The sequence below is a fragment of the Poeciliopsis prolifica genome, unplaced genomic scaffold, assembly GCF_027474105.1.
Source record: "Poeciliopsis prolifica strain line A6 unplaced genomic scaffold, Auburn_PproV2 SCAFFOLD017, whole genome shotgun sequence".
Classification (NCBI taxonomy): domain Eukaryota; kingdom Metazoa; phylum Chordata; class Actinopteri; order Cyprinodontiformes; family Poeciliidae; genus Poeciliopsis; species Poeciliopsis prolifica.
This window is the reverse complement of record NW_026562392.1, coordinates 2263346-2275900: the sequence shown is the minus strand read 5'-3', so window position 1 is coordinate 2275900 and position 12555 is coordinate 2263346. Positions and strand designations below refer to the sequence as shown.

The 12555-nt window shown below is 38.2% G+C and overlaps 1 protein-coding gene and 1 pseudogene across 3 annotated transcripts in view; both read left to right on the top strand.

Moving 5' to 3' along the window:
• The window catches only part of LOC129367556 (intermembrane lipid transfer protein VPS13B-like), a 291895-nt gene that overhangs the window by 82311 nt on the left and 197029 nt on the right, over positions 1 to 12555 (top strand). The window lies entirely within an intron of this gene.
• Positions 870 to 1035, top strand: LOC129367762 (5.8S ribosomal RNA; annotated as a pseudogene).

Sequence of the window (12555 nt, the reverse complement as noted above, 5' to 3'; positions counted from 1 at the left end):
GATTATTTGAAGCTGCTGATGCCTCTGATCCTCAAGGTGGAGGATCCTCCAGAGGCTTGCAGTGCATGAACCGACTATTGGGCCCCAAACCAGTGATCACAAGCAGAAACGGTGGCAGTCAGTCCAACCGTACATAAAGATTAATTTTCAAACAGACTTGTTCACTGATGACTGCTGTGCAACCCTGGATGGTCCAGATGGATGCAGCAGTGGATTGGTGGTTGACGGCCACCACGTCCCAACACAGCTGTGACGTCAGCAAGGAGGTGGTGGAATTATGCTTTGGGCTGAGATCATGGGGAGAGAATCATTGGTCGGCCCCTTCAGAGTCCCCAAAGGTGAGAAAATAACCTCAGCAAAGTATATGGACTTTCTGACTGATCACTTTCTTTCATGGTTCAAAAAGAAGAGCGGGTTCTTTTAGACAGAATCATCTTCATGGATGACAATGAATGCTGCAAGGAATACCTCTGTGTCATTGGCTGCTATGGGCATAAAAAGGGAGAAACTCATGGTGTGATCACCATCCTCCTCTGACCTCTGACCCTATTGAGAACCTTTGGAGTTTCCTCAAGCAGAAGATCTGAGGGTGGAATGTAGTTAATATCAAAACAGCAGCTCTGGGAAGATATTCTGACATCCTGCAAAGAAATTCAAGCAGAAACTTTCCACAAACTCATAAATTCAATGGATGCAAGAATTGTGCAGGTGATATCAAAGAAGGTTCTATCTTAACATGTAACTTGGTCTGTGAAGATGTTTTTGGTTGAAATAGCTTTTGATTTTAGTACATGTGACCACTGAATGCTGAATGTGCTGCAGAGGACAAGCTCGTCTCTGAGCTTGTCCTCTCAAAACCTCAAACAGACAACTCTTAGCGGTGGATCACTCGGCTCGTGCGTCGATGAAGAACACAGCGAACTGCGAGAGCTAATGTGATTTGCAGGACACATTGATCATCGACACTTCGAAAGCACTTTTCAATGCTGGGCTCTTCCACCAGCGAAAGAGCCCGAAATTTTCTCATTATTGTTATTAAGAAAACAATAATAATAATAATGATAATACAGACCTTTGGGCACTTAAATAACTTAGAAACAACATATAGGAGACATTTATAATCCATAAAATGTTTAGAAAATCTGCTGTGCATAATAATTGGGAACAGTGCATTTGGAGTTTTTATTTTTGGAAAAAATAAAAATACAATTCTCATGGAGAGCTTTGTTCAGTAAAAATGGATTTATACTGTAATAGTAATAGTCATTTGCATTGACCATTTAAGAAAATCTGAGAAAATATCACTCACATAATAATTTGGAACACGGTGTATGTAGTGCAACATTGATTTTGTTCCCCCACAGTGATAGACAGGGGCACAGTTATACTTAGACTGCACTGACTTTCAGTTATTTTGCTAAAACTTACACCCGCTAGCTACAACTACTAGCTTTTTATGCTTTAACTAAACCGAAACATCTTCACATTGACAACAATTAGTACTTGTGACATTGCAACAATATTTTCAAATTGTCTGCTTCTGCAAACAGACAAGAAAAACAGTTCCAGATTCCTTCTGTAGTCCTGTAGCCCCTTAACTCCTGGTCTTCACTCTCTTCCCTCCTTTCCCTCTCAAGGTCTTTTCTAGCCATCACCATATTCTCTGTTTTTTCTTGTTAGACCTTCAAACTGATTCAGCTTCCCCACCCCACTTAACCTTTTTGTACTTGTATGCCAGGTTGGGCAGGAATGTTAATGGAAGCTGTCACTGGGAACTTATTTGAGAGGTGATGGGGAGCACCAACCAGGACATCATCTAGTGACAGAGGCTCTGGCCTTGTGAGAGTTATGGTCGTTTGAGTGCAAAGAGCACCATGCTCCCTTACCTCCCTCAGCTTCTTCTGGTAACTTGAGCCCAATATTTTTTAGGACCTTGGAGGGCCGTGTGACTGGTCATCCTCAACCCAGCTACGGTTTTATGGCTAGTTGTCTTTCTCTGACTTTAAGGACCCAGATTTTTCTCTCTTTTCCCCTCCATCACACCATGTAGCTTAGAAACAGACCCAAACAAGTGCACTAATGACCTTAATTTCCTGAGTTGTGTGGTGATGACAATTATGTCCACATGCAATATCTGATTATAGGGAGCCTCTCCAACATGTTTGCTTTTCTTTAAGCTTGTGCTGTAACTCTAACCTTTGTTTTAAATGTATTTCTCACTCAGCCTTATCTGCAGCATCAGCATTCTTGGGTTACCAAGGCCTTTGGCTTCTGTTGGATTTATTTTATTCTGGGGATGTGAATAGAGGATTTAAAAGTGGGTTCTGCCTTAAGGCATAAAGGGTGTCATTTGTACTTTTTCTTCACATCTAGATTTGTGTGATATCTTAGCGTAAAATAAAGTAGACATGCCACACAGCCAACACATTTATTACTGAAATTAATTAGGAAAACATTTTAGAAAGATATCTGATCCTGTGTTTTGAAAGCTGCAGCTAATGTGTTTCTGTACCCAGAGTGTGTATTAACTCAACAAGCTTTCAGGCTGTACAGACTGTCTGAACTGAGAAGAGGCCTGACACTTTGCCTACAGGCTACACCCTTGCCTCTGTGATGCTAAACTCCACAGCCAGGTTGCAGAATTTGCTCCAAGGTTTCATGCCTCAGAACCGCCTGTCAACTCCCTGGGTGACTTCACTAATAGAGCCTTCCTGCCTTGGTGTATTTGGGAAAAGAAGGCAAGACCTCTCGTACATTTGTTCATATCACACTATATGGCTGTGCTTCAGCTGATCAGATCATCAGTGTGTCCACACAGCTGTTTTGTGGATAGATGATTATTTTTTCATGACATATCAATTTTTAGACTTACGACTGAAAACGAATTTGGTAATCTGTTAAATAGGAGAAACAATGCAACTAGTTTTTCTAAATGGTGCTGAATACAGCCATATTACCATTTCCAACATTTTCAAGAAGACTGCCGCTAAGCAGCTGACTGCTGCTTTAGGTAAATGGAGCATTCTTTATAACTTTCAATTTTGATTTTATAGAGGTTGATAAATAGAAACAACTGAAAAATCTTTTGAGGTTGACACGGTTTTTTTTTAGTTTCAAAATATTGCTATAAGTCTCATTATCTCATGATCAGAACAGAAAACTGCTATTCACCTGAACCAAGCATCCTTTAGCCATCTGCAGCTTGTACAAAACGCAGCTGCCAGGTCTTTGACTAAATCCCACTGCTGCTTGGCCGTCTCAACTGGATTTACATGTGCTTCAAAATACGTCGTATGATTTACTTGTATGGATCTGCAGCAGCATGCATCTCTGAACTTTAAATCCATATGTTCTGAGCAGGTCTCTAAGGTCATCTCACCAGGATCTGTGGTTGTTGATGAGTGAAAAAGTGGCAAATTACAGAGAGATAAAATTATCTATTACCTCTTCCCCTGAGTTTGTTTTTGCAGACTGATGTTTATTTCATAAGCAACCCCTGTTTTGAAAGTTGCTGTTGCTTAACTAAATTGATATAATAATGTTGTTTTTTTGTTGTTGTTGCTTTTTGCAGCAGTTTGTGATCTCTATCTTGAAAGGTGCAGTATACATAAAGTTTTACATATTTCTCTATATATGGCATGTAGATCTATTGGTTTATATGTTTTGTAAAAAAGCAAAAATAAATTGTAGATGATTCTATTTTAACGGATAAGGAAAAGAAAAGCTTGTGACATCAAGTGTGGGTGGAAGAAATAAAGACTTCTGAATGTGTCTGCTCTGGTTTAAATTGTCAGTGTCAGCCTGTGAGTTTAGACAGGCGAGGATCTCAGGCCAGGTGGAGGCATTAAATTCACTCTGCTGCTCCACTCAGGGAGATGGATGAATTGTCTACATGTGTGGTGCTTAGTGTGCAGTAGACCAGCTTTCAATGGAGCTTGGTCCTAAAGAGTAGAGAGGTGATATGATGGAGCACATTCACAAGGTGTCATTTATGAAGTGAGACGTTAAGAATTTTCTTTTTTCTTTTTTAATCTAATGCTCATAAGGAAACACATTTGAATTTGGTTTCTTTTTAAACTCCGTCATACATGTGTAAAGATTTTTTTTAGAAAATGACCTTATTCAAAACAAATCATATTTGATGCCTCCACATGTTTTATGTCACACAGAGCTACAAAACCTACAAGGCCTGTTCTAAGAGATTATGCTATTTGATCATGTGAAAGTAATCTTGGCCCGTTTGTTTTTGTTTTATTTTTGTTTAGAAAACTTTCTTGTCAATTAGTGCATTATTTAGGACTACTGCTGTATTTCAAGAAAATATTTTTCTTTTGCTCTTTTATTCATCAACACACTGTTGATGAATGCATTTTACATTCTACCATCTGACTCCATCTTTCCCCCTAAAATTTTTGGTCATGCAGACATGCTTCACCAAAATGCCTTGTTCAAATATGTGTAAAGTACCATTGTATAGAGGGTGAATATTTTATTTTATGATGTATTATATGTTCACATTTGTGTCCAATAATGTTCAGAACTCACTGTGATTTAGTTCTCCTCTGTTAAAAGAAAAGTCTGAAGCCGTCTTTTTGAAACAGGGCTTATGTGAACTCGGCAGGAAAGTGGTGTGTGACAGCACTCAGTGTGTGGAAAGTTCCTATCATGGGCCTAATAATCCAGCCTAATCTGCAAACCCTGTAATGTCCACCACTCTCCCACCACTTCTGCCACCTCCAGTGTTGGCGACAGCATTTCAGCACTGCTGCTCCCGGATCCCTCTTAGCCTCTAGGCCAGCCAACCAGTCGCCCTGTCAGCCCAATCTACCCAGTCCGCCGGGTTTGTTTAAGAGTCTCTATAATTCCTCTTGATGAAAGTGTCAAAGGTCACACCGTCGTGCTTTTCCACATTGTGTCGGGGGTGCAAATTGGGAGGTGGGGCAGAGAAAGGGTGAAACGAAGTGATAAGAAGCAGATGGGGGGGCTTTTAAAAATGGGACCTTATCACAGAATCACCCAGAGGATTTATGACTCAGTGGAGCTGTAGAGTCATGAACTGATACATCAAGACTGAGTCATTTTTCAAATGAGATATAGTTGTAGTACGTAACCAACAACTCCAACCCATAACAATCTAGCATATCTGGTCACGATCCCCAGAGTCGGGCTCTAAAAAAACAGGCTTACCTTATTCTCACTTTAACTATGGAAAGAGCCAACATTTTAGGCAATTTATTGAGGCATTGTTTGCAATATTCTTGCATCTATGAAAACACCATAAATGTGTATTAGCAAATAATTTAACTAAAACCTAAAGTCAAAAGCTCTGACTTTGGATTTTAGCAAAATTAGGAATTATAATTATTAAACTAAAATCTGTGATGACTCATTCTGTAGGGCTGTTATCTACATTCCCTGGTCCTGTAGCCCTTCAGCCTTTGATGGCCTGTCAGTCTTTGCCTCCTGCAGTGACATGCTTATGCTGCTGTTCACACCTTTCTTATCAGCCACCATTGCTTCTCTGCTATCAGAAACCTTCACAGGAGCTTCCTCTGCAGGCACTGGAAAGCCACCACAAAGCCAAGCCTGGAGCCACACAAACACCCCATAGACAAGCAGTTTGGGAAGTGGCTTTTCTGCGGTTGTAGAATTTTACCTTCTTGTCAGAATTTGTTTAAGCTGTTCAATACTTGTAATGATGTGATTACAGAAGGTGAAGGAGACTAAGCCGTTCATTTGACCTAAATCCCCTGTAATCTGGGAATCTACCAGTGAGCAGAGCTTGATGAGTAGATGATGTCTTATCATGACACTCAGCAGATTCACTCAGCGGGTACCCACACAGTAGGTGGTAGTTTGAGCTGGTAGACGGGGTGAAGAGAGGCATTTCAGAGACGTTATTGCAACTCCCGTATTTATCTTGGTGTGAACATAGGGTCATCTTTGCCAGGAGAAGGAACAAGCAGCAGGGTGCTGGAGACGGCTGTCAGACAGACGTCAGTGGCTGGATAGTTTCACCCCATTGGTTGGTTGCACTATGGGAAATGTGCTTCAGATCCCATCATCTGCATTGATTCACCTCAAACCATTACTATATAGTGCAAGCTTTCTGCTATTAAGCTTATGTACCCAATGCAGAAATGTAGTCTATAGTGTACCGCTGCAGCAAAATGTCAATGTATGAAAGATCTGCATTTCACAAATAGTGAAAATTTCATTTCCCAAAACAGCAGCCTAATAAACACCATTTGGAGCTTGAAAAAAGCACAGCTTCATGGCTGTTTGTGGTCTCTAGTTTAATGCATGGAAGTAATTACAAGCAGCTTTTGAAGTGCACACACAAAAATGTTACAGAAAACCCAAAACTCTGAGGAGTGGAGTAGTCATACACATATGATTTAAGGTCCATAGGAGTGTTTTTTAAGGGGGGAAAAGAGGGTTTTTCACTGATTAAAAACGTTATATAATTAATTCAGACTGTAATTAAACTCTTCTTTTCTTCTTTCTTCGGTGTGCTAAATGCAGTTCTGATTTAAGTGCCATTTGCCACATTTTGTTGGGGTCCCACAGAATTGAGTGTGGTGGATGCATGCAAAGTCTGGAAAAAATAGGTTGCAGAATTGCAGCAAGTACTGCAAGCAGTAATCTATCTTTACACAAGTGTGCCACTGTTGCTGTTACTGAACCCTTAATCTTCTCCCAGCACAAGTTATCTATTAAACCAAAGAGTCATGTCTCATCTAGAGGAACTGTCTGTCCAGCTTTAAGGTCCACTGCATGAACAGTTTTGTCTGGAAACCTGCACACAGAAAGTCTATTAAGTACAATAGCATAAAAGTAGAAAACTCCAGTGCATGGAGAAATTTTTGTTTTCACAAATTGCTTGTGGGGTTTTAGTTTTTCTCATAGAAACCTAATTTGTGTGCAGTGATGGCCTTCCAAGTTGTGAAAAATGTAAGATAAATTAAAGATGCGGTCTTCAATGTTTGCGGTTGGCCACCATAGACACAATGGAAATGTCCAGGAAGTTTCCACTTCTATTCATGGAACGGGTCACTAAAGACATACCAGGGTGCCTCCCTATGGGATATTGGGCTCCACTGGGACAGCTCTGTGGGAGGTCAGTGTTTATGGGCTATTTGCAGTGTTTCTCTACTATTCAAAGCAGAAAAATAACTTCCATTTTTTGTAGCTCATAATTTAAATTAGATATGCATAAATCAATCTGGCTGAGGAAGATTAAGCTCTTCTTTTTAAGAATATGACTCGTATAAAATAGCATTGACTTTGTTTTTATTGAAAAATCAAATATACCAAACTTTGTCTAAGAGAAATGGGCTGGGTATTTCTTTATGAGGTAGTCATTTTAACCCAACCGAGAATAACTGCCCATTTTTGTCTCAAAGCATATGGCCCTTACTTTTATGTGAATTTTGCTCAACTCAACTGCATCTGCAGGAAAAACAAAATGGGAGTTTTTTTCAGTTTTGATGCGTTTAATGGAAAGGAAAACTAAACTGATCACTGATGAGATGGTCAAAGATTTAGCTGTCAGATTAATAGATACTTTGTGTTCTTTGTAAAGCAAAGTAAACTAATATTTACCATTTTGTTTAACCAATAACATCAGAGTTGAGAATTAATAGGTTGATTATTTCTTCTTCTGTTTAAACAACATGGGTTTGCAGGTCACATGACGCCCCCCACGTTTTGTCCCTCATGTTGCTACAAATGTCCCCCACTGCTTTCCATCCCCTGTAGCAACCTTTTCTCTGTAAAAGCTAAATATTCCCATTTTGTGAAGTAACTGTGCTCTCCTTTTTTCCACCACCTGACCCCAAGCTTCCTAATACTCAATGATCAGCGCTCACCACTCTGTCAGCTCCTAATGAGGAACTCTGTCAGACCTTTTCCCAGGTCTTTGTTACATCATTGCCCCCTTGTGGTGTGTGTTTCTCTCCAATCAAACGAGTCTTTCCTTCTTTGGCCACTACAACTTTACTCATACTTATTACTCGCTTTTTATCAGATAAAATGAAGCATAGAAGAAACAGTAAATAATCACATAAAGGTATTTAATTGTGGTGCATTTGGATAAAACTATAACTTATCAAGCTTAAAATGTTCAAATATTGTGGTGTGTTTAATAAAATCCAAAAAGCAATTCAATCATTAAGATTTAGTTCTAATCAGTCACTTAATCAGCGCGTGGCCAGGGCGTGCAGTTTTGGTGTCGTTTTCTGAGCTCATCAAAAACCCCAAAGTGTTATAATCTGGAGGGAGCCCAGCAGCAGTTTATACAAGAGGAAATAGACATAATCATGCAAATACCCACAGTCACTTTCCAAATGGAGCAGACTTTCACTGAAGCAAGTAAATGCAGGCACTTTACAAATATGCTAGAGGGTTGTGTGAAACACTCTCATAAACACATCTAGCCTTGGCTGCGTGGAAGAGTGTGTTTGTGCTCTCATGCAAAAAGTTGTGTAAATGCTGCAAAGCAAAAAGAATTCAGCCACTCAGAGGTCCTTTCCTCTACAAATAAATATTTGGTGATGACAATATTGGAGATATGTTAAACATGAGGAAGGTAATTTTCAAGTTAAATAAACCTCTGTAGTGGTGGGAGGGGGGCAGGGGCACAGATGTCTGTGATTCTGACATAAAGGCAAGGAAGAGAATCACAGAGGGGCATGGGCGTGAGGGAGAGGCGAATACATGTAAGCAGTATGTTATCAAACGGATTTATTTCATGCTTATTTGGATTGATTGTCGTTGTTACAATACCAATCCTTCCACTGTGAGTTTGGTAAAAGGTGATTTATGAAAGGGTGAGGATTTTATGACACTTTTATTGGTCTGAATTAATGTGTAGGTTCATCTGTTCAATCTGATCTGACTGTAAAACATAGATGGAAGAGATTTCATTTGAACTTTTTGTTCCCTATTGGACAATTTATCTAACTTTAATTAACTTGTAAACGATTTGTTACACAATAACTTATGTCACCTTAACAACATTTAGGACTAATTTGCAGCCTCATTGCCTTGCACTGCAGCATAAATATTACCCTAAGAAATGATCACTACTTATGATCAATTGAAAGTTCAAAGTGAAATTGTAATATTTATAAATTCTCACCATACTTGAAATCTGATACTTTAGGAACTCCAGACTGTTAAAAAAAAGTCAGCTGTTCTTGTTTCTAATCTGCAGGCAGTGGTTTGTATTGATAAAGGCACTTTAGCAATAATATGAGTTTCCAACTTCATAGAGTGCCCACAAACTGGAAAGATGCAGACATTATACTTTATTGCTTAATTCCCCATCGTGCAAAATGATATTTATCTTGTTGCTTTTACCTCACTGCTTATGACATCTTTTGAGAAGATGAGATTCTTTAAACTTCACTACAAAGTCTGAGGGGTTATGATTTTTGAAATTTTTTTATCTGACGTGCTTTTAACATCCACCGTTCCCCCTCAGGGCTGTGTCCTTTCACCACTTTATTTCATACACTTATTCATGCCAGAGTCGCATAGTAAAGTTTGCTAACAGCTCAGTGATTGCACCTCTACTTGATGACCAGGGCTCCGATCATGGCTCAGTGATGAAGGATTTCATTGGGTGGTGTTGGTGCTCTTTTCTGAAACCTAATGTCTCAGAAAGTGAAGAAATGTTAATTGATAAAATTAACATTTCATGCAATTTTTCCGTAATTGCATGTTGCTAGCAGACGCACTGCAGTAAATTGCTACACAAAAATTTACAGATCTTAATTTGTCCCCTTTTGTGTCTGACTTGTAAATAATTTGACCAGATAGGCCCAAATCAATTCTGCAGGGCCCTAGGACGTGTCCATGAAGCGATTTTAATTGTGTGACATCATATGGTCAATTTCAGTTCTTGAATCAGATGATGTGACAGACCGTCTATTTTGCAACACTTTTTCAGCTCTGATCCAAAATCGTTCCTGAACTTAAAGCAACCAAAACACAAGATGGACACAATCCTTTACAGTTAGGTAATGCTCTATGGACTTGTATTGACCAATCCTTGGATTGAAGGATCTTTTTTATTTATTTTTTGTATACTGTTGTCTGGTCTTTATTATTCAGCTTCACCCATCTTGGGCCTGGATTCCTAAAAGCAAATTGCAGTACAATTAAATGAACCATATTCTTACTGTGAAAGTAAGACGATAATAAAACATGGACCATAGTTTAATTTAGCTTCTGAAGAGCCGTAGTTAATCCTGAACTATGTTCCAAAGCTTCAAGATCATAATATCCAAGTTTTAATTTAGAAACTTGGATGTCATGGATATAGAAACTTATGCAAAAAATACAAAGCTGCACAGACTCACAAGTTTTGACAAAATGATTTACTAAATGGAAGAAATTTTTTTTTAAGGTGAATACTTACTCTTAGTTTTGGTAAGAAGTGGTTTTTAATGTCCCATAAAAGATATGCAGAGTGGATTTGTGATAATTATGTTTCATGTAGCAATCAATGGTACTTAATGTCTTTGAGACAGGAAATGTTAAGTTGGACTGTTTTAGCTTACACCTTCCTATAATTTATATATGAAGGTCATATATAAATTTCATATTTGAATAAGTCAAGATTATAATTCAAATAAAAAAAATTGAGCTTAACATGTCAGGCAGGGGTCTATTTTGTTTTCTTTTTTATAGTGTCACTTTAAGCCACATGTCTTCTAATTTCAATCTTGCTATAAATCTCGCTTTAGCCGTTTGGCAATCTTATAACTTTAAGGACTGAGTGGATGTTTTCTTTTGCACATCTTTTTGGCAGTGTATAAATATTAGCTTTTATATGCAGTGATGGTGTTAACTGTTCTCATCAGGACTTTAGAGCATCTTTATTCACTATGTACAACGTAGTGAGCAACTACTGCTTAATTTTCTGAGCTGAGCTTATTGCCTTTTCATGGTCACTGTCTCCAAGATGTCCATGTTCATTTCTACACCAGCTCTCTTTCTTCACATGTTCCCATGGTAATCTTACATTTACTTTGCAACTTTTATGGTTGTTTTGAATAAAAGCTTCTTGTAGTTAACAAGTTGGTTTGCGCAAATGAGTATGCTGGCAACTAAGTAATGTTTTTTGTTGTTGTTGTTGTTACTTTTGGAAAGCTCTTGGCTATTTGAGCAAGTCAGTCAGATAAACATTCTATGTGACAATTCTAACCACATTTTTACTTTGAAAGTGCAAAATACTAAATCAGAATGCTACGTTCTTATTGGGAAAACTGCACTGATGCTTACTTGTAATACTTGTAAGGAAGAAGAATTAAGTGGTGAAGACAAAAAAAGAGCTAAGTATAATATTATGTTTAGCTTCGATTTTCTCTCACCTCCTCATGCCATGTGTGCAATGCCTGAGCGGAGGGAGGATTCACTGAATCAGAGCGTTAAGGTTGATAATCATGTTCTACAAGTGCAGCTCCTTTGATGTAGGTTGTTGTTGCTGTTAGCCTCTCTGCCTTGGCGCAGCCCCCTCAGGCAGCTGTGCATCGGTCAGCCAGAGTGCACGGAGTAAGACGCTTGTAGTTGGATTTGAATAAAATACATAGATATTTATACACAAACCTGAATAGTTGAAAATTCCAAGTCTATGTTCTGAAATTTTGATGTTTAAAATACTTGACCTAAATATTTTTCATTTTCTGGACAATGTGTTTATTTGGGATGCTTCACCAATAACGTCATAGTGGACTTTATCTGTGGCAAATTAAGAATATATTAACTTTATTTTTGTACATATCAATGTCATTAGATTCTATTGACATTAGAATCAAATGACATTTTATTGCAGACAATAAAATCTTTAAGCACGTATCCATCTGTCTAGAACATTCACAATCTACATATAGTAAATATAATTAAATTCAAAAAGACTTTATTGATCCCAAAAGGGAAATTAAATCAATAAATTTATTGTGTACTCTGAAGCAGACAATACAACATTTCCATTTTCCAGCAGCCATTGCAGTGATAGCGTGGAATGAAGTGGGCGGAGCTCTACTGGGGTTGCCAGGTTAGGGACTGGGGTTAAAATTTGTCATGCAATAACTTAGAGGTTTTTGGAACATTGTGTTTTTTGCAGATATCAGCAGAACATTTACTGTGTCTCGAAAGAGGAGACATTGATATGGCAGTAGAAGAACATGCAAAAAGTGAACAATAGTGGACCTTTAAAGCGGAGTGAGAGGATAATTAAATTTTTTTAAATTTTATATTTAAAAAACAAAAACAAAAATTTATATTCTTCTCAATAATCAATGAAGAAAACCTTTATTGCCATTATATCAATTGCATTCTTATAATTGAAGAAAATCTTTATAATTGCCACATATTTCTGCTGGTATTTTCCAAAGTAATTTGTGGTGATGTCAGCTCACCGGCTCTTTAAAGTTGGAGGAAATCATCTTTGGCTCCCTCCGCAGATTCAAGTTGAGCCACTGCAAAATGTTAATTTTACCAATAGTTGGAAGCAATGTGTTGGTACAATTAAAGAATTACTTTAAA